The sequence below is a fragment of the Stylophora pistillata genome, chromosome 14 (assembly GCF_964205215.1).
Source record: "Stylophora pistillata chromosome 14, jaStyPist1.2, whole genome shotgun sequence".
Classification (NCBI taxonomy): domain Eukaryota; kingdom Metazoa; phylum Cnidaria; class Anthozoa; order Scleractinia; family Pocilloporidae; genus Stylophora; species Stylophora pistillata.
In genome coordinates this window covers 22,549,489-22,571,272 of record NC_142532.1, presented here as the reverse complement: position 1 = coordinate 22,571,272, position 21,784 = coordinate 22,549,489, and the positions used below count along the sequence as shown (strand labels likewise).

The 21,784-nt window shown below is 37.4% G+C and overlaps 1 protein-coding gene across 8 annotated transcripts in view; it reads left to right on the top strand.

The window, feature by feature from the left end:
• Positions 1–21,784, top strand: part of LOC111334558 (D(1) dopamine receptor) — a 35,559-nt gene that overhangs the window by 3,494 nt on the left and 10,281 nt on the right. The window contains exons 1-3 of one of the 8 annotated variants that reach the window (XM_088745389.1): positions 6,417–6,615; positions 11,963–12,062; positions 17,956–18,051. The gene's annotated coding sequence lies outside the window, so the exon portion shown is untranslated. Of the gene's footprint in view, positions 1–6,416; positions 6,616–11,830; positions 11,882–11,962; positions 12,063–15,644; positions 15,769–17,955; positions 18,052–21,784 lie in introns of those variants that run through there. The other 7 variants (XM_088745390.1, XM_022940346.2, XM_022940348.2 and 4 more) reach the window with 7 other exon arrangements.

Genomic DNA, 21,784 nt, shown 5'->3' with positions numbered 1-21,784 from the left:
CCAAACATATGGTCAGTGTTTTGAACTCCATTAAAATCTGTGGAAAGTTAGCTCAGAAAGAAACGTTCTTTATTCAACTTTCGAGAATTTATGTAACATTCTTCCAAATTACTCATTGTGTACCTTTTTGAAAGAAAATTGAATTAATAAAACATTCTCTTCCAGTGCTTGCAGACATTTAATATACAAATCTCCCGCTTGCTTTCCGAATGATTCAGTCTTAGTTCATCTGCTGTGTTTTTAACCATCTCCTCTAACACTCTGTCAGATCGAGGTAACAAAGACAGCGAGGACTGTGAACGTATCGTTTCATCGTATTTTTACTAAAAATGCTTTTTTTTTCGATGTCTGACTGGACAATGATAACACCATTATATGTTTTATATTGCAGCTGTTAAGTCTTATTGTATTTCATGGGCATTATGCTTTTAAATATTTCAACATGTTACTAAAAAAGCAACAAGAACTAAACAAAGGAAAACCCAAAAGAAAACATTTTCCTCCCCCAAGAAAAAAAAAAATCAGATTGCCTATCTAGGTTAAAAAAGAGTAAGATATAAAAAAGAAAACTGATCTTTCAGACTAGCAAAGTATAAATTCATTTACCAAAGCCAGCTTGAAGACGTTATCTTTCCTTTTAGACCATCTGAATAAATAAAGAAATAAGGATTCTGTTAGCCTAAAGTCAAGTTCGCTTTTAAAAAACATATTCTGATGGGTCTTTTTCAATGTCTAAAATTCAAACTGTTTTCTTTTGTCTTATTTTCTGATTCCACATCACGACAAATAATTAAAATTAAGTAACAATCAGTAAATTAAAAAAATGACCTCCCTCGTAGCAACCCGCCCATTGTATTCACATACTGAGATTCGCTTTGTGTTCCATAAGAAATTTGCATTACACTAAGACCTTTCTAGAATTTTTCTTTTGTTGAGAGAGAGGGAGCTTTCTCCTGAGAAACATTGAGCAGTTTTCATGAAAATTGCACTTCCCTATCACAGCTAGATCTTCCAGCAAACTAATCATCGGTGGAGGTAAAACTCGATATCCGTCGCCGATCTATACGAGATACGAAAGTTTATCAAAGGCTTTTGAAAACTGGTGGCTAGACTTGTGACGAAATTCCTATCCCGCACACTAAATAACAATTGAAACTTTTTTCAGCTTGGAGGTCTTAAGGGCTGTTTTTCTCTGCCGGATATCTCGAATTTCGAGAAGTCACTCCTCGAATGTATTCTTATCCCAAACTCAGCACCAGTACCAGTTTTGCATTTTAAATTCCAGTTTAAGTATAAGTTGGTTTCAACCATAGATTTCGCCGAGAAATTTTTCTCTTCCCTATGAGAAACTGGTTTACAAGTTGTTCTGCAGCCGATGTTAAAAGGCTCCTTTCGTTAAAGACGCAACGAAGAATTTTAAGTTAATATTTTTTGAATTCAAGAAAATTTCCAACGATAGATGACGTAGCTTTTTCAACTAATGTGCATATTTGTTTTTGCAATTTTGATACATATTTCTACTAAAAACACTTCGTAGTAATCATAAAAGGATTGATAAAAAACAAATACGTCAATAAAGGTCAAAAGTGTTTCATCTGCAGAGAAGCGGAGAGAAATAGCTTTTAAGCTATTCATGATTTGTTTCTTTTTGTGCAGATGTGTTCAATCTATGCTTTGGGATTGATAATTCTCTTCCTTTCAAGTCAGGAACTTTTTCAGTATTTTTGGGTTGGCCGGGTAAATAAGACATTCAACAAACATTTTGGGTTGGCCCGGGTAAATAAGACATTCAACAAACATTTTGGGTTGGCCGGGTAAATAAGACATTCAACAAACATTTTGGGTTGGGTAAATAAGACATTCAACAAACATTTAAGAATAAGAAGAATGCTGCAGAGTCATTCGCGAACTACTTTGATGCCTGCAATATTCAATGTTCATTAAAATCTGACCAATTAATTTCGTTATCTCTCCCAGTTATGCTCTCAAACTTTCTCCTTTGTAGATTTATATCGACACGTGTGGTTACAGAAGCTGTTGAAATATTACGCACAACTTGAATTTGGTTATACGAATTATCATGGGTCATCTTTCTTGAGCAAAGAATTGAAATAATGCAATTCTTTCATGGAAAGGACAACAAGGTGAATTCTGATCCAAAATAAAGTAATGGCGCTGCACGCTTGTGACGTCACGAAATTTTGACCCCCTAGAGCGATTAGGACAAACAAACAGGCTTCTCGAGTAAATGAATATGGGCGATGATGCGCCCATCTCTAGTTCAAACGCCTCTAAAGCTCGTATTTTAATTCAAAACGATGGTGTTCCTGGCTCAAAGTTCGAGCAAGATCAAGAGAACTATACAAACACACGATTGAAGTGTTGGTTAAATTGCAGAGGCTTGAAATTGAGCAGAAAATGAGCAGACCTCATCGCACGTGTTCGTGACTGCCTCAAGTCGGGAAAACATTATGAACTTCATTCAAGTATAGATGATGGGAAATGGCTTCAGGCGAAGATACTAAAGGAAAGTAAAGTCGATCGCGTGAAACTTAAGGATCTAACAATTCAATATAAAAAGGGGGTTGACAAGCCTTCAGGACTCCCCAGCGCGTTTAGAATAGCCTATTCAAAGTTTGGCGCTCACGAGTATGTCTTTGAGCGATCGCCCTCATTTTTAAGACACGAGTGGCGGATTTTTGTATAGTTCGCTCAGTACTGGTTGTTTCTATTAAATGCCAGTGTCTCATGAGAATTTGCTTTAGGTTTGGCCCTGATGGTTGGTATTGTGTAATAAAAGGCAAGATTCGTTGGTTCGTCTTCGGTTTCTGTTGAAGAGCTAGTTTCCTGTTTTTGAAATTCACCTCTGAGAGGGTTGTGTTAATGAGGGCCTCTGGGTAGCCTCTCTTTAGCAAATGCGCTTTGAAATTTGCAATTTTCTTCTCGAATATTGTTTGAGAGGACTTTGTTCTGAGAAGTCTAAGGACCTCTCCTTCTGTTAAGCCTTTCTTAACTCCTTGTGGGTGACAGGAACTATAGTATGTATACTGAAATGTCTCAGTTTGTTTAAAATGAGTACGCACATCAACGATTGCGTCCTATGCGAATCGTTCGCCTTTTTAGATGTAGGTGTCCAGGAATGTTGTTTCCGAAGCGGAAATTTCAACCGTAAATTTGATTGTTGGATGATGATTGTTTGCTTTTTCAATGAAACGTTCTATTGTTGCTTTGTTTGTACCCCATAGCGAGAAGATGTCGTCTATGTAATGTTTCCATTGAAAAGGCTTTTGTCAAGGATTTCAGTGTACAGCACAAATATAAATATTGTAGTTAACACTATCAACTGAGAAACTCTTTCTAAAACACGCATTAACCCGGCGTTGACAAAGTTTCAAGTCATACTTCGGCTTTGGGAACGGTATGAAGGCTTTCCGACCGTTTTTCAGCATTTCTTTAAGCGAATCTGGCAATCTTTCTGGATATCTTGAGTCATCTTTACATGTACTCAGACAGCAATGCCTAGCTGCAACCGTTTTAGAAAGTTAGAGCATTTTTTGAGCGAAAATAGTCTTGCTTCTGACACGTTTCGCATACAAGTCCTTGTAAAGACTCCGAGTGTTTGTCCTAAACCAGCGGGGGATCCAAAGATGACATATCTATTTTTAGACCTGGCGCGCAGCACCATTGTGAGGGTCAATCACAGAGAACATCAACAAGACGTGTAGCCAATGACATTAAAGAAAAATGAGTAGCATCAGCGCAAGGCGCGGGAAAAGCACGTGACAATGTCGCATGCGGTGTTTGCTTTTGCACCTGATTAGTTGGAAGAGTAAAACGAAGTTTTTTTTAACCAATCAGCGCAGTTGTAAAAACAAAGTAGTTCAGAATTACCGCCATGGTACTTACGACACTCAAGGTCGTTGTATATCTTCAGATATTATGTACCACAGAATGTACCATGATATAAGTCACATCTGAGCTCCAAACATATCACTTCTTATATTAACACAAATTACCTCAGTTAACGGACTCGGTTTTGTGGAAAGTCTTTCTGTCATTGATTTTAACGCTTGTCTTTTAAGTTGAAGTGAGCGACTTGCAAAACGGAAGTCTCCCAAGAAGTGCGTAAAAACCGAAAAATATTAGGTAAGAATCAGATTTAATTTGTTTCTTCACTTATTACTGTGGGTAGCTTTCAGAAGTCGATAGTAAGCTTTAAATGTAATTTCATTTCAGCATGAATTCAAGTATAAAATAGATACAAAATACTTTTCCTTAGATATGATGTCAAGACCTGTGGAGACAAAAACATGAAAATATTTCCTTCGACGCATTGAACACGCCTAAAATAACTTGCATCAGCAGTTGTTCTCGTTTAATTAGACAATCAAAATATTTGCTGGGAATTTGGGAGTGATTTTCAAACCCTCAATTCTTCAAATGATGTCTATGCATCTTATTTTCTACCTTAAAACCATTTGGTTTCTTCTCACAATAACGTTCAACACAAAAACGCCAAACTTGAAATGTCCAGGGAGGAACATCTCCGAAATATTTTTAAAACAGTTGAAAACACGAGTAACAGTTGAGTCAGAAAGTGGTACAGAGTGCAATTAGGTGATAGTCTATGATTCCATTCAAACGACAGTATTGTGCGAAATATCACAAAATGAACGTCAGCATGTTATGATTTCTAGAATTCGAAAGTCCAGGTGCCAAGCTTGAGAAAAATAAAAAAAGTATTCATTCATTCATTCATTCATTCATTTTATTTGCTATAACCAGAAAAAAATTAACCGAATACAAAATTTATGATACATCAAAGATAAAAAGAACTATTCTAACTAAATTAACTTCAAAATCAAAGGAACTGAAGAGGTAACAGCAAGGAAGCCGATTAGAAGCCGGGGGCTTATAAAGTATAGGCTTCCTTAAACTATAGGATATACCATACAAATCAAAGGTGCTGAATGAAAATTTAGATTGAGCTAAAAAAAAAGAAAAGAGAAAAAAAGAAAAAAAGAAAAGATGTGTAGCTTCACGAAGAATATATTTAACTAAGAAAGAAGAATTTTTTTAAGCATTTCGCTAAACAAGCTGATGCTTTCAGAGTATTGAATTTCGCGACTTAGCATGTTGAAAAACTTAGGACCTTGAAACCGGATTGAAAATTTTCCAAAATTAGTTCGACAATGAGGTATGTAGAAAAAGCTGGAATTTCTTGTATTAAAAGAATGTATCTGGCTAGCAAGAGTAAACATATCACGAAAATAATTTGGAAGTAAGCCTCTTTTAAACAGATACATAAATTTGCCTATTTGGTAGAAATAGACGTCCGAGAATTTTAAGATCCCATGTTTAAAAAGAACATCGGTATGTGAATCAAAAGAAACCTTAGATATAATTCTGATTATCTTCTTTTGCAGAATAATAATACGATTTAAATTAGACTGATATGCCGATTCCCAAATTGAAACACAATAAGTTAAGTAAGGGTAAACTAAACTATAATATAAGGAGCGCAAGGAAGTCTTGGAAAGGCAGAAACCGGACTTCTAAATAATACCAATTGATTTTGATAATTTTCTAGAAACGCTAAGAATGTGAGGCTTCCATGACAAATGCCCATCGAGGATAACACCTACAAATAATGTTTCTTTCACACGTCCAATAACATTGTTGTCAATTTGAATAGATATATCAAGTGTCTGCCTTTTTTGGCGAGGACTAAAAATCATAAAATTCGATTCTTTAAGTTAATGGACAGCTTATTCGCTCGACACCATTGAGTTAATATAGGCAATTCAGAATTCCAAATTTCACGAAGGAAAAGAAACATATTTGGGGGACAAAAATATATTTGTGTCATCAGCAAAGAGAATAAAGTCTAAGACCTCTGACATATTGCACAGATCATTTATATAAAGTAGAAAGAGCAGGGGCCTAGTAACGAGCCCTGAGGCACCCCGCACTTTATTTCACAAGAATCTGAACTGATACCATTGAATTCTACATTCCCTACTGCTTAGATAGCTTTTAAACCAACTAAGTGCGGTGCCTCGAATATTCTCTTAATTTTACGACGAATATCGTGCTTGTTCGATGACTTAGTGGACTCAAAGCGAAATCCCGACAGTTCTTGTACCTACAGTTTGAATCTTTGAAACGTAAAGGAAAATGTTAGCGGTCTCGATTGGGCATTTGGGAGAGATGACACTCGCTTATCACATGCATCCGTGATAATTCGCGAAGCTGCGTGGCTCCCTCCGCTCACGAACCGTGCGTGCGTCGATTCGCGTCCCTTTCGAATAAGTTAAAGGTCTGTTGTCAAACAAATTTAGATTAGTGATGTTAATGATGGTTGATATTCAGGTAGCTTAGCCTTAGGCATGGCACGTATTTTTTGCCGACTTGTGGGCGCTTAATTGTGTAACAAACCTGTCTCATGACATACCGTAAATAGAATGGTGGCCGATGAACTAAGGAAACTGTTTTGAAACGGGATCAGACTACCTCTTGTCGCCAATGTAAAAGATAGTGCTGTGTGCTGTACACTTTGCTCCAATCAAGGGCAAAACCTTTCAAGGCGAGTTCGTCCAACTAGGCAGACGCCAGGTGAGTGCAAAGTGCGAGTCACGTGCTTCGCACTCGTTTCGCCCTTGTCTCAGATCGCTTGAAAAAAAACACAGTAAGATTTCGCCTGTTCTACAGGCTACATTTGAAGGCATGCAAGTTTGTCTCTTAGCTTGCTTGAATCTTTACTGAAAGGGATAAAAACAGAGCTTTGATGCCTTCGTGTAATCGTACACAACAGATGTTAAAGTGTGATAAATTGACAAAGTCTTGAATTCATTTCCTAGACAGACAATTTGTCTCCAACCCAGGATTTTAATCATTTAGCCAAATACCTACTTTCTGCAATTCACCTCCTTTCGGTTTTAATTAATCACCAACGCCTTCGTTTTAAGAGCGCATTATCAGTAATTCAAGACATTAGCAAAATGCATCTCATCTCTCTCTGACGCATTTTTAAGCACTGCAAATTTCGAGGACTCGACCACTTTAGTTGATGATCATCTAGTCGTAGGAATTGGACGATAAATGGACATGTGGAGGAAATAGGAGAGAAATATGTAGGAGTTTCCAAGAGTGTTGACTGCATGTGAACAATGAGTTCCTTCGATAACCTGATCGATCTTAATTGCGCATCAAATGCGCATCTTGATAACATTTCAACATTAAATTGCTTCGAAAATTCCCGTTTTTGCGGCGTTGTCGCAATGTCCATACACCACGTTTATCTGCTAGGCGATACTCCCATTGATTAAAAATTGGAATTGAGATGAAACTATTCGTTTCCTTCGTACAGTGTATCAGCCGGTCGTGAAAAAACTATTAAAGTCCGTTTCACATCAGATTACGTTACCGAGTGTGCGCATGAGCAAAGCAGTTGTTCCACTTGACGAAAGAATATAGCCTTTGCAGAGGATGAAGTAAACACCACAGACATCAACTGATACATGATATTTCTTGTCAACTTTCTTCCAATCATAAATTAAACTCTGTTATTGAGACAATCAATTACATGAAATATTTCGATGTTGTGGCAAATCGTCGAGCTTGCTTGTGGCGTGACGTGAAGGCTGAGCTATTTCACGCAACGCTAAACCATTTGTGTGTACGCTATACCATTTGGCATTACACTGAGCTATTTCACCCAACGCTACGCTGTTTGTATGTACGCTGTACCATTTGACATTACGCTGTGCCATTTGACATTACGCTGTACCATTTGACATTACGCTGTGTGTGTACGCTGCACCATTCCACATTACGCTGAGCCTTTTCACGCAAAGCTACAGTTTGTATGTACGCTGTGCCATTCGACATTACGCTGAGCCATTTCACCCAACGCTACACCGTTTGTGCGTACGCTGTGCTACTCTGTATTATCCTGAGTCATTTGACGCAACGCTAAATCGTTTGTGTACTGTATTGTAAATGAGTGCTAGACTATTCGCAATTTAGCTGCTCCATTTCAGAATTTCATGTTCCAAGTTGACATGGGCAACTAGACCGTTTATGTTTAGGATGTTCTGTTTCATGAAGGAAACCTAGAGTGTCTACAATTTGGCCATGCCATGCCTTTATTAGCTATGCTATCCTGCAGCTGATCCTTAAGCCATCTTTGTATTTACTGATCTATTTGACATCGTTGTATTTTTGGTGGTGACAGCCGCCCCTAGTAATCTCGTGTGTGGGAAATTAACGTCTCCTACCCCCAACCCTGCAGGAGACGGGACCTCCATTTTTTCGTCCCTATCCGAGAAGACTAGAATATCTAACCATTTCTTGATGTTATAGAAAGGTAGCAAATTCTTCTGAATTATTTTAAGACCTTGAGTGTTGGCTCGAACCCTCGACCTCCCGCACAATAGTCCAGTGCTCTATCCATTGAGCCAACCGGGAGGGTCACATAGTTTTCAGGGGGAGGGGATTAATTGTCGCCATTCGCGTCTAAAGGGGGAGGACTACGGAAAATTAATTGCTAATGAAGGGGGGGGGCATAACAGTATTAAAGAGCCTTATGAGGGGATAAGGCATATTTTATCGTGACACAAGCAAAACGCTTCAACCCCCCCCCCCCCTCTTACCTAAACTCTAACTCACCTCTTTCTAACTATTTTAAGCTAGGTATCCCATTGGTGACCAAGGCAGAATTTCTCCTTACAATATCATCACAATATCTAGCGGGCAAGTGATGCGAATAAAGACAAATATCAATTAGGGGATTATTAGTTGATCTAGTACCAAATTCTGTGAACTTGCATCATAAGAATTGTATAGCAGACAGTAAGAAGAATAACTTATAAGTGAAAGGGTTAGTCGTCGTTCACCTACGAAACGCGCAGTGCATTCTACAATCCTCTTCAGTCGCTGTGCGACCTATAAATAGTTGTCACGTAAACTGCATGTCAGCAGAAGTGCATGCAGACTGAAAAACAATGGCTGGCTTTCAGCTTTGCTAAAAATGAAACTGTTTTGTTGAGGCAACATGAAAACACAGTACGCGTCCGATTTTTTTTCCTGCTGAAACACAGGCAGTGTAGACACCATACTGAGCAAAAAGATCTATTTTTAATTTTTCCCTCAGAGCTCGCTCAAGGAACCAGAAAATTATTTCAACTGAACAAAGCACTATTCAATGCCCGAGAATACATTGAGTCTAACATGTTAAAATACAGGTAAATCTAGATTCTTTCCGCAAATTTAATTGGTATAGAGCTTCAAATCCTCAAATAGTTTTGAATAAGACAGAAAAATATTTCTAATTCAAATACAAATACAAGTATTGTCACAATATTGCACGGTCAGAGAGCAGAAGTTCATTTCTGTTCGTTTTCCGAACGAGTTCGAGAAAGTTGTTGAGTTCCAAATCCCTCTATTTTTAGACTTAGGAAGCCCTTCACAAAATAAAAATTTGACGAATTCGCTAAAACTATGTAAATGCAAAATTTTTCTGCATCCTTTGCATTGTTTACAATCTTTTCTTGTATTCAATCATGGTGCAATCCGAAAATTACCTCTTAATCATTCTGTAAAATCTAGCGCTTTTTCGTCAACAGCTCCAAATAGTGGCTGTTCCGAAAACGTGGAGTGCGGAGTGCGGAGTCTAAAAAAAATTAGCAGTTCACTTTTACCACTTATTACCAGCTTTAAATGAATATACTAAGTACGTTTATCCCCGTCACATGCCTTTCCATGTCAATTGATTGAATGCCTGGGCTAGAGGAGACAACTTATCCCTAACCTCTTCCAAGCGTTCGGTTAGTTGAGTCATAACTCAGAAAACGGTGTGCGAAAAAATCGGGAAAAAGTGCTTTTTTTACTCTGTTTACGTTAAAAGCCTTCAAGTACTGTGTGTCAACTTAACTTTATTTCCAGCTTGAAATCAGTAATTTTCTTCCAGAGAAGATATTAGATTCTAGCAGAAAAAAAATACATGCCGCAGTCACGGTAGTTGCACGTGGAATTGACGAGACAAGTAACCCTGTGCCGTTAAATGGCCTTTTTGGGAAAACATTAAATTTTTATAATTTGCTTTCTCAAAGTGCAACTTTACCTTTGTATTGACGTGTTTCTCTATTTGTCAATCTACATTTTTCATCTTACTATTTTTCAGCGCTGAATATCTTTCAAGGTTTTAGTTTGAGCTGTGCGAGAACTTTAGGACGCGCAGTTGACAAGTTGTGAGAATGGTTCAAGGGTTAATTCGCACGGGCAGTTTATTTTTGGAAAGCAAAGCTTGAGATTGTTTCGAGGAAGTACGGCTTTCCAGCAAAACCGAAGGTGTAATTTCTCGCATTTTCTAGACATGGTCATAACCGGACTGTTCTTTACTCTTTTTTTTCCGTAATAGTGAACTGCTAACTGTGAAAATCTTGAGTTTAATATACCATATGAACACTCCACTTCAGGCGGTGTGAATTTTTTTATAATTATTATTTTTATCTCTTAATTTTCTATTTCTAGTTTATCTATTTATTTAATTATTCTTTTAATCTTTTTTATATATTTTTTAGACTCTTTAAAACTTAGATTGCAAGTGTCGTTTGAGTCCAGTGGAGAATGCTTATTGACTGATAAGGGCAAATACGTTGTACATTGTTTTGTTGAACGCTTGAACATAGTGACAGACTGGCAAGGCGCGGCATCGAAAAGAATCACATCTGGTTTTGAATTCATATTTGTTTCAGACAACGAACACAACAATTTTTTCCACCCAACCAAGCAAGGGTTCAATTTTAACTTATCGTTGGGCAAGGAGGACGATTTAGCTCTTCTCAATGAAATGGTCACAACTTTAGCAAAGCTTCAAAAGATAATTATCACTTTTCAGTCTGGATGCTACGCAATTGCCGTGAATTTTCGTTAAGATGGCACCATACAGCTGATAAAAATGTCTCTTCTTGTCTCCTATTAGTTTACTGAATATCTTGTTGGAATTGTCCGTACAAAGCTCTAAACCTTTGACCATTAATGTTTTCGTGAAAAGACTGGTTGCACAATTAAAATTTCTTTTTTTACTTAGAGATCCGCCAATTATGGAGAAATTTCCAGACTCTACAACAAGTATCAACTTTGAAAACGGAAAAAAGCTTTTGATATTTTGGCATCTAACGCAAATTATCTTTTTCCAGGAAATTTTTAGAGAAATATTGCCCAGCTTATGGCTAAAATGCTTGTAAAAGGATGAATTTTACTGTTACATTTTCGGTATTTACACCAACGGCTTTCAGACGCGTTCAATATTTGTAATCGAACTTTTTAATGAACTCTGTTTGTCTCAATTATAAGTCTTATATTGAGGCGTTCAGTACATTTTTATTTCACTATCACTGTTACCGTGCATAAAAAGAAAAAATTCTCGCCTCATTTTCTGAAAAATACAACTTATTTTATCGACGCAGGCTCTGAAACGTAATATTTCGTTATTGATGATCAAAACAGATGAGCCCTATCAGTTGAGTGCGTTAAACAAGTGACAAAATGATTTTTTGCGTTGTCCAGTATGATAAGCTATTAACAGGGGCGCGTTTGCATGCTATTTACTTCGAATTATCTGACAATTGCGCTCATTAGGATAAAATGAAGCCATGCTGTATTAACTCATTGATTAGGTCAATATTTGTCGTTGATCCTCCTTGAAACGAGCTTGCTGCTCCAGCAAACCTCGTTGTGAATTTGAACGTCACAAATGCGCAGTGACCTTTTGCCTGAGGGGAAGGGAATGCCAAATATCCTCGCATGACTAACCGTCAATTTAATGAGATTACACGAGATGACTTAGCAGCTAACAGCTATCACATTGTTGTCAGAGGTGCATAAAATTTTCTTTTTTCCTGTTCTTCAAAAACTACGGTGTAGTGTTAATGCCATTCTGTGCTTAATGTTTCTTTAGCTGTGCTCCAACATCTGGGCTAAACTGCGTTAGTGACATCTGCTCTGTGACAACAACTCGAGTTTAATCGCAAGAGTTGATTTGAAGTACTTTGAAAGAGGTATGTTTGTTTCTTTATGCAACATCTCATTCCTTGTGTTTCATTCAAGGGCTTACTAGGATCAAGTTTGTCTACGTAGAGTTTGTGTTGTGTATTGCGGACTTCTGTCAGTTGCCGCAACATAAGCCTGTTGCTGTTACCCGTTAAACGCTTAAACACTTATTTCAAATCACATCAACCGGGAGTTCGGAAAGTTTACTTCAGCGACAAATATCAGATGAATGGAATATAAAAAGCTTAAAGATCGAACAAACAAGTTATGAGCTCGGTACTAAACAAGTTATGAGCTTAGGGCCATGTAACAGATCAACGTATATATGAACGAGTCTTCTATTTGTCATAACAATGCATAATTATAAAGACCTTTTATTCTCTGCATGGTTCTTTAAAACTTAGATTGCAAGTGTCGTTTGAGTCCAGTGGAGAATGCTTAGTGACTGATAAGGGAAAATACGTTGTACATTGTTTTGTTGAACGCTTGAACATAGTGACAGACTGGCAAGGCGCGGCATCGAAAACCTGTACACAGGGCCCATAAATCCAGACCGCGGACGCGTTTTCTCTACCTCAATGTTGATAAGTCCTGGGTCTATGTAAATATAATTGGAGGAATCAAGTCAAGCTGTACAAACGAACCAAAGTTTGTACAGTTTCTCGGCAATTAGCACTGGAATTCAAAAATGGGTTGGCGTTATTCTAAAATGCGAAAATTTAGCCGAGTCGTCCAACTTTTCCCTGTTTTGAGATTCAAGCTTTAATTCACTCATTCACCTGTCGATTCATTAATGTCGAATTATTTTACGTGCTGTGTTTGACTCTATGACACAATGACAATTAAAATCTTTCAAAACAACACAGTCACGGTTGGCTTTCTAGAAGTTCAATGAGCGTCGTTTCTTAAAATAGCTCCCTCGAGCAAAGATTCTTCCATATATATGTCCAACGGTATTCCGACCACAAAACCACTTACCAATTCATTTGCATGTGTTAAACTGAGGGGCGGACATTGATAGTCATTTTGATGGCGGTTTGGTGTTCTGATGTCGAAAAAAAATACCTGGTTGACGTCGAGGAATGTTCAATTTGCGTTTTTGAGCTGCGAGAAACTGATATGCAGTTTGTTTTCGAAATTTAACCAGCCGAATAAACTCATGATTACTTTCAGCTAAATTTCCAGTAACTTCTTGATCAAGATGCGATAAAATATCATAATTTTTTAATTCTGTTTATCTAATCAACATTTATGTTAAAATATGCCCCTTTTGTTTGTCATGAGAGATGCCATCAATTTGAAATCTCAAGCCTTTCCAAATTTAGTCCGGGCTATTGCTATCACATGTAAACAATAGCACTCTGTTTGATGAAATCTGATCCGATTAGCTCGTCACCAAGTGTTTCTTCATAAAATTGTGATTCCTGTCACCTCCCAAACACTTTACACAAAACCTCACGCGATTCAAAAACGTCTCTGCATGTGAATTTAAAGTGGCACTGTCTCGATCACGAAGAATGCACGATGCCACGTGCAATCTTCCGATTGTGCTTCACTGATCACGCAAGTTATTTTAGTAAACGAACCCAGATGTTCTTTTTCAATTACGACTGTTCTGAAATAGATTTTTAAACGACAGCGAATTCTCGTGATTTTCACGCTTCCAAACAAATAATTGTTGTTAGAACCGTCTTTCCCGAAATACTCAAGAATTTTTCTTGATCTTTAAGTTTGGAAAAAACATTTCAGGCAAAAATCAATCTTTGCTGTAGAGGTTCAGTTTTGATCCCAGAGATAACAACTGGAACTAGGTATTCTGAATTTCCATGGTTAGATAACTTCAACTTGGGGTGATCAAAGTGCGCGGGAACTAGGTATTCTGAATTTCCATGGTTAGATAACTTCAACTTGGGAGATCAAAGTGCACGGGATAAAAACGGTGCAAATCTATCATCATCAGCTTGCATGACCTAGCCTTCGTACTTATAGTTGAAAATGGTAGAAGCAAAAAAGAAAAAAAAAAGGCGAAAGGAAGTCAGGGATTTTACTTATTAATTAAGTAAAACAAGGGCTAATTTCTAACGAGTTGTGAGATCTATGGTAACAGACTTCTTTTCAAGAAAGAGACATTTTTCCAAACCGCCTGAGGGCATAACCCTTCTCTTATGTTTACACAAAGCTATTTCTGTTTTATTCTCATAAATCAAACTAATTAACATACAGGCTATGAGTAAATTAAAAGAATACAGATCTTCACTGAGCATTGGTATCTTTTCCAGACCCCTATCGCAAGATGTGGTTGGTCTATAGACTATGAAACTCAGCGAAGCATTAAAACCTTTAAGTTTTCAGCCTTTTTAGTTTTTTCCTTATTTATTCATCTTTCTAACAACACATTCGAATTTCTGCTTTGTCAAACAATGTACCTCAAAATTGCACCTGCTGAAATCAAGTACACCGATCACTGACTTAATGTTACATTCCTACAGGTTACAAGAAAAACTCAGTTTCTCACAATATGATCCCTGAAAACAAAACTATAAAATCTTAGCATCTCGAGGTCATCTTTGAGCGCCATCGATCATGGTAAAATTTTAACAATACGCTCTTTGTTCAGCTAGGTTTGAATATGTTTAAATTGATATTTTTATCTTAATTGAGCAAAATTCGACAAAAGTTAACCAGACAAGGCCCAGTTAATTGAATGTCATAAATTGGTTTTCTTGACAATTACATACAAGAGAGTTAAAGAGAAACGCCTCTATGAGAGCCCTATCAACAAGATATTGATGCAGTGATTGGGTGACGCTTTTTTAGACACAATGGCTGTGAAAATAGCTCTGAGAGCACCCCGGTAACTTTGTGACTATGATTGATAGCTTGTGGGCGGATGACAATGATTCCAGACTTCTGAACTAGCCGTTTGATAACCTTATTCCGGATTCATTAACCTTATGACTAAAAATACGTCAAGTCAAACTGCGCGAGACTTTTTTTTTAGGTAATCTTTATCTCGTAATTTATTCGTTTTATTCATATCATGCCCTGCTGTGCTGGAAAACGTGTTTAAAAGGCCTATATTAAGAAACAAATATTGTTTCCTTTGTAAAGACCATCAATGGCTAAAAAACACCTAGATTAAGACCCTCTTTTCATTTTTTCAAATCTCCGTGGAACAATCAAGTGACCTTGGACTAACAATCTGAAAAGTTATTTTCAGAAATTTGAGGTGATACTTGTCGGTGGCTTATGCATGAATAAAACAATAACTTTTCTAAATGTTGTTCCTTTATCGTGAGTCTGCCGTTATTCCCTCTAATAGTTGTGGTATAATCGTCACGAAACGACGCCGCTAAGAAGCGACCCTTGGAAATGTCGTATGTTGGACTCTGGGAAACTTTAGGACCATTTATTAATAACATCAAGAGTTTTCGTTTGATGTTAGACTTTGAGATTTCCGCCAAATGTTAGTCTAGTCAAGCGACCTTAATAAGCTTCGTCTGACAGATCAAAATCGTGACCACCCTTCCTTTGTCTATTGTTTAGCAAGTTCGACAAATCGATCGCTCAGCGTGCAGCATTATATTAACATTACAAGGGTAGAAACTCAGTCAGAACACATGCCCAACTGAGGTAGTATAGTGTGAGCGGTTACTACTTTCCTAACCTGCATTAGTCACAAAATTCACACCGGAGCTATTTCAGTTTTCGGCCGTAAGTATGCCTGAGCTATCTCTATCTTTACTACTTCTAATTTACCCTAAAATGATGCATTATCTCTTTGAAACTTATACTCAACAAAAGTGTTTCCTGCTATGGATATTTGACACAAGAATATTTAATTTGGGTAGGGAAAGCTGTTGCTAAAATCGCGACATCAGGTGGAGTCAGTTTTAAACTTTGCTCGAACTAGTTTTCCTCGTTTCATGGAGGTTTTTCGAGGTATGGTCAACGCACTCCTGACCACCCTTTATGATCGGCTGCAACATTTCGAATAACACTCGGTGACTATAGAGTGAATTAGCTATGGGCTCAAAGTCTTAACAATGACACATGAATTACTTGTAATATCGACTGGTTCTTGCTTGGAGCCGAATATCCGTTTTAGATTATTTATATGTCTTTCTAAAATCACTAACATAGCAAAAATATCCACTTTTCTGATTGCCGGAATCTATCTCTTGTCGTATGACATACACTGGAAAGGTATACCGTATCGTAAGATCTTTTGATCTGCTGTCAGTCGCGCTAGGCAGGAAGTGTTTTGATTCTTCAACTTTACCAGGCGTAAAGACTTCGTTGTCACGAGAATGTTCAGTTTAACTACATTTGTCTTTCGAAAAATGCAAAATAACACGCCAGGTAAAATCTGCTTTGGAATCCGACAACTTCAGCAGACTTTTTCAATTTTTTCTTCTTTTTATAACGATATCGTAGATAAATACTATCTTTTTATCTAGAAGGCTATCTCCGACGCTAAATTTAATCTTATTTGTCCTATTTTGATTCAAAAAAAAAAAAAACATGCAGAAAAGGTACGCCATATATAGATACACTAATTTATTTTTTTTAAAACATCATGAAGAACACATGTTGTTGAATTTGATAGAGCGTTCCCAATGGAACGGGGAAACACCCTTTAAAACGCCACAAGTTCATTTTGTTTTGTTTTGTTACTTTGTCGCTTATTTTTCGTGTTTGTTTTTCTCGAAGAGCATTTCGTGTAATCACAAAGCCAAACGGAACAATAGGGAATACCACAGGGAAGCCATTAGAAATCAACAGTAAATGACAAGCTTAGTGAACTGCCAGAAGCGCGGGAGAGCGTGAGTAACGAAGCCGAGATTGGCTTATGATTGGTTGCGAGAATGGGGCGTATTTTCTGGACCAATCACAGCGCAGTTCAGAACAGAATCAAATTTCAGATTCATCAGCCGACTGAAAGAACCGTGAATCTTTTTAGCAACTAGAAAAAGAAATTTTGTTCAATTATGTACTGAAAAAATGCTAAATTTCTGAATCGCAACAGCTAGGGAAGCATTTACCCCAGTTGTAACTTGTCTCTCCATAACGGACAACTGTTCAATGATTGTGAAATATTGTAAAGGTTGGTCGTTGCTTTCAGCTAGTGTCTAGCAGACACAGCTTTTGTTGGATCTCGCTTGACTCGCTTGGCTGTGTCTTTTCTAGCTTTTAAAACCGGCCTTACTCTCATTCCATATTGCACTGGGAGCGAAGAGAATTTCCGGATTCGAATTCTTGTCCCAGATTTTTTCCAGCTGATATTGGAACGAGCACAAGTGCTGTTTTCCGTTCTCATTTACGTTCGCGAACGATTAGCCTGACTGATATTGCACCCTCTTACATTTCAAGCAGATTATTAACTCAAATCTGACCGGCCAAAGGGCAAAGAGCAAAGCTGACCGGAAAACATCGATTGCCCGAGTTATTTCGCGATATTTCTATTAAAATGATATATACATTTTTTTTAATGTTTCTTCGCCTTGAATAGTTTCTCTGTCAGAATTCCGGAGCGACAATTTTTCAGGATATGAGGATAAAATTTGAGTTTTCTTGTTAGTCTTTTTATTTCAGATAAAAATATGGCAATACAGCGTTTCTGTTTTATGTAAAACGATGTCTCTACATTCGAATCGTTATCAGTTGACAGATTTCCTGACTAAATGTTCCTGAAACTGCAGGCGATTTTAATCAGCCATAACTTTACAATGACACAGCGCTTCTGACATTTGACTATACTTTGCTGACTCGTGGGGCACTTATTTACCCTATCTCGAGGAAGTTACACTTGAAAAGCAAACGGAGCGTTCTTTTACCACTGAAGTTGCTTTACCTGACGTAGAAAATCTAATTCTCCGTCTGTTTATGGACTCTTTCCAGAGAGCGATCCACCAGTTTATGGCGTACTCTTTTGCGGTCGTTTGCATGACTAACTGATGTTAAAGGACTGACTTCTCATCTTCACGCACGCCTCAGGTACTGATTTTTTGCGTGTGTTTGACTTTTTATGTCAAAATAACATCCAATACTTCGATAAAAGTTGTTTTCAGATTGTGACATGATAAAAGGCAGCGAAAAAACGGGTAAGACCCTCCTTTTCTGTCCTCATAGCCACACACACACACATACACACACACAAAACACAACAAATCTGGAGGAGTGTAGCTCGAGAATTCGTGATCGGGCTGTGCTTCCCGCTTCTCCAAATCCTAACCTCTGCCTATATAAGACAAAAATATAGCATTTCGCATCGGTGCCGAAGTAAAGAGTTGGAAATTTTTTAATTACCTGAAAATTCAGCTCGAACGATGTGATTGGGTTACTTCCCTTTCTCTGTCATTCAACTGGCGTTGAAAACACAAGTTACATGCACACGCTCTATGAAAACCGTTACCGATCAAAGACCATAATGTTTAATGTCTACGCTCAGGTTTTGGCCAAAACAGCTAGAAACCGTTTTTGAGACCGTGTATAAGCTTTATGGCTACGGGGTTGATCCCCCCCCCCCCTCCCCGCAATAAATATTCAATTTCTAGTTTCAAGCTACTAAACATAGTTGAAATAATTTAACCAATGTAAAAATGAGCATTTTGCGTCACTGAAACCGCAACGATTTCTGCACTTTCCAACTGAAATCTGTGAGGTGATTTATCTTGAGGCTTAAATTGAAAGTATGGAAGAAAAATATCATTGGAATCTTCTTGGGTATTAAATCATTTTACTGTTCGCACGCCTTGGGTCAATGGTCCCGTCTCCAAGGCAAGAATCCACTTGTGATGAAAAACACACTCCTTTCTTTTGAGGGAATTTTGCAGAGGTGAATGTATTCTTTGGCTATTCCTTTCACGATAAAATATATTTACCTGTAACAAGAGTTTATGAACTGTATATTCTTTTGCTGGTAGTCTTTGTGTGGTTCGCCTTTCGTTAAACTCGCACTAAAACTAGTGTGAATCTGTGTAACTCTAAACTTTGAACGTTGTACTCATTGCTTTACAGAACGAACACTAAAACAGTTTCATAATTCATTATCACAGATTAAGAGTAAATATCTGAAATACCTGGCAAGATCTGAGAGTTTAAACACACACACCCAAAAACTGATATGATAATTGGATGGGAAAATTAAAAACGGACGCATGAATAAACATTTTTCCAAAAAACTGCAAGGACTCATTTAGATTTCATCAGTTTTAAATGAAAAAAAAAAGGGGGGTTTCACAAATCACACCTGATGACTTTAAACTTATGGTATATATGCATGTGTATATACTTAATGTATGCATGTGTAAATTATCTTCAAGCAGTTAATAAATGCCTCATCAACCTCAATCTGATAAAACTGACAGATACGAGACCAATCGACTTTGTGATATTTTTTTAATTTACGTAGATGGTAATTTGGAGTTCGTTTTTAGAGAGTGCACTGATGGATTTCATACACTTGGAAATATTTCGCACGTTTTTGAAGTAGATATATTTTGGTATCGGTGCACATATATACTGAATAAACAGTGACGTTAAATGAGGGAGAAAAATTACTGTTTTCTTATGGGCACATCAATTCATTGGCAAAAGGAAACTTAAAACGTACTTTCAAAATACATCTCGCTTTTTTTCCTCGAGGAATTGGCTTTGTAGTTCGCTCTTTCCCGACTGTAATTCAAATAGAGCTCAGATAGAATCCGGCACTGATTTATATCATTTTTAATGCTGAAAGGAACAAAAAGTCTCGACGAAAAAATATTTATTTCTAAGCCGATGAAAAACTTAAGCCGATTAAAACACGGGAAAAGGTCGTGTCAGGCTTCTAAATGCAATAATTGCTAATCAGATCATGTATTCCTGCCCGAATTTTGAAATAAGCAATCCACGGCAAAAACGAGCAAACGTAATAAAACGTTTTATATCAGACTCAGAAAATAATTTCCCCGCGGTATCGTTCCCAAATCACTCCAAATCTCGAGGGAAAAGAGCCCTGGAAACGAGTCCGGCAATGTCTCAGGGTTAAACTTGTGAGGGCGAGCACGCTAACTTGTCACATGTTCCTTCGCATAATGTTCACGTGACTTTCCTTTCGCCGGTCATATCTGTGTCATACGTTTCAAAGGGACTTAGCCTTTACATCTAAACCGTTGATGGTAAGGGAACTGAGAAATTTGAGGACGATAAAATACAAAAGGCAAACCTTCGATCGCCATGTTTGCAGCAGTGCTTAGAGAGCGGTGAAAACGGAAAAAAAAGTGTAATACTTTTTTATTTTCTTGAACAAGAAACGAGAAACGTACTTGATGAAAATGTGATGATGTATCCCATATGAATGATTCTTTTGTGGTCATCGTACAGCAAAAACTGTTAAGGGTAGCCAACAAAACTCAAGCTTGCCACCAACGGTAACATTTTGGAGCTAAATTCCTACTCCAGAGAAGAATGATTTAGAGAGTGCGCGCTGTATTTAAAAAGTTTTTTGCGCGAGATCCTCCGACATTTTTAATAAAATCAAATGTAATCAAAGGCCCCCCATTTCCTGAGGCAGCACAATAATGAATCGGCGTAGGTACAAGGTAGTGTAGACCCCGCTTAGACAAGAAAATTCTGCTACGGTTTTCTTTCTTTTTTTTTCTTATTTTTTTGGCCATACAGTAAGGTTTTTTCGAAGAATAGCCTGTATATTCAGACTTGAGGTTCGGGTTCTACGAGGCACACCCTGAAGTGATGACTTACCATGTTAAAAACATTCTTAAACTTCCTGTGAACTTGAACTTAAAACAAAAAATATCCTTCTTTTTCACTCCCACCGTGAGGGTTTTTTATGTAAATGTGGAACTAATAAGCAGCTCTTTTATGAGGATTTCTTGGGGTTATTCGGCCTTTACGGCTAATGGTTAGAATTTTGGCCATTTTACGGCTATCGGTTAATTTCTTTCCGTTTCGGTTAAAATAAAAATTATCTTTTGAATTAAAAATTATCTTTTGAATTTTCTTTACGACTAACGGTTAAAAGTTTGTCAATTTTTACGCCTGACTGCTGATTTTTTTCCCCTTTTTCAGCTAACAGTTTACCCCAAGACCCTATATTATGTGGTGTTGGTTATCATGCTATACAAAGTGTTTCTAACTTTAAAGTTTATAGATTGAGCCTTTCAAATGAAAGCAACCGAGCTGTGAATTCGTGTTGATGATGAGTTGATGACTTTATTTAAACTCGGATGAAAATGAGGCTTGTTAGACCTCCAACAACAGAGATGCTAATGTACCCAGGAAAATATATGAATATAAATTACAGAGTTTAAAAATAATATAAGCTTAAATATAAATGATATAAAATTCGTCTGTTTTATATCATCTGTTTTATATCATCTGTTTGTCACGGCGTACTCAATCGATGAAACCCTAGCGTGTGACCATTTAAATGAAAAATACTAAGCAGTTCTTACATGAGGTTCTGTTTACTACGACGTTGAAGAGAGTTTTTCAATCAATTCTTTGGATCAATGTGCGAACCGTGGGTGCAATCATCTGATACATTCGTCTGAAATCTTCGGGCAAACCTTTTCATGTTTGTTGTACTTTGTTTATTCGTTTTCCGGAGGTTACAAGATGAAAAATCTCCAATGACTAATGGCACTGCCGGAAATTAAGTATCAAAGGTGAAAGAGAAAACTTTGTGGATCTTTTGTGAAATCTGAATGCTGTCGTGGTTTGGCAA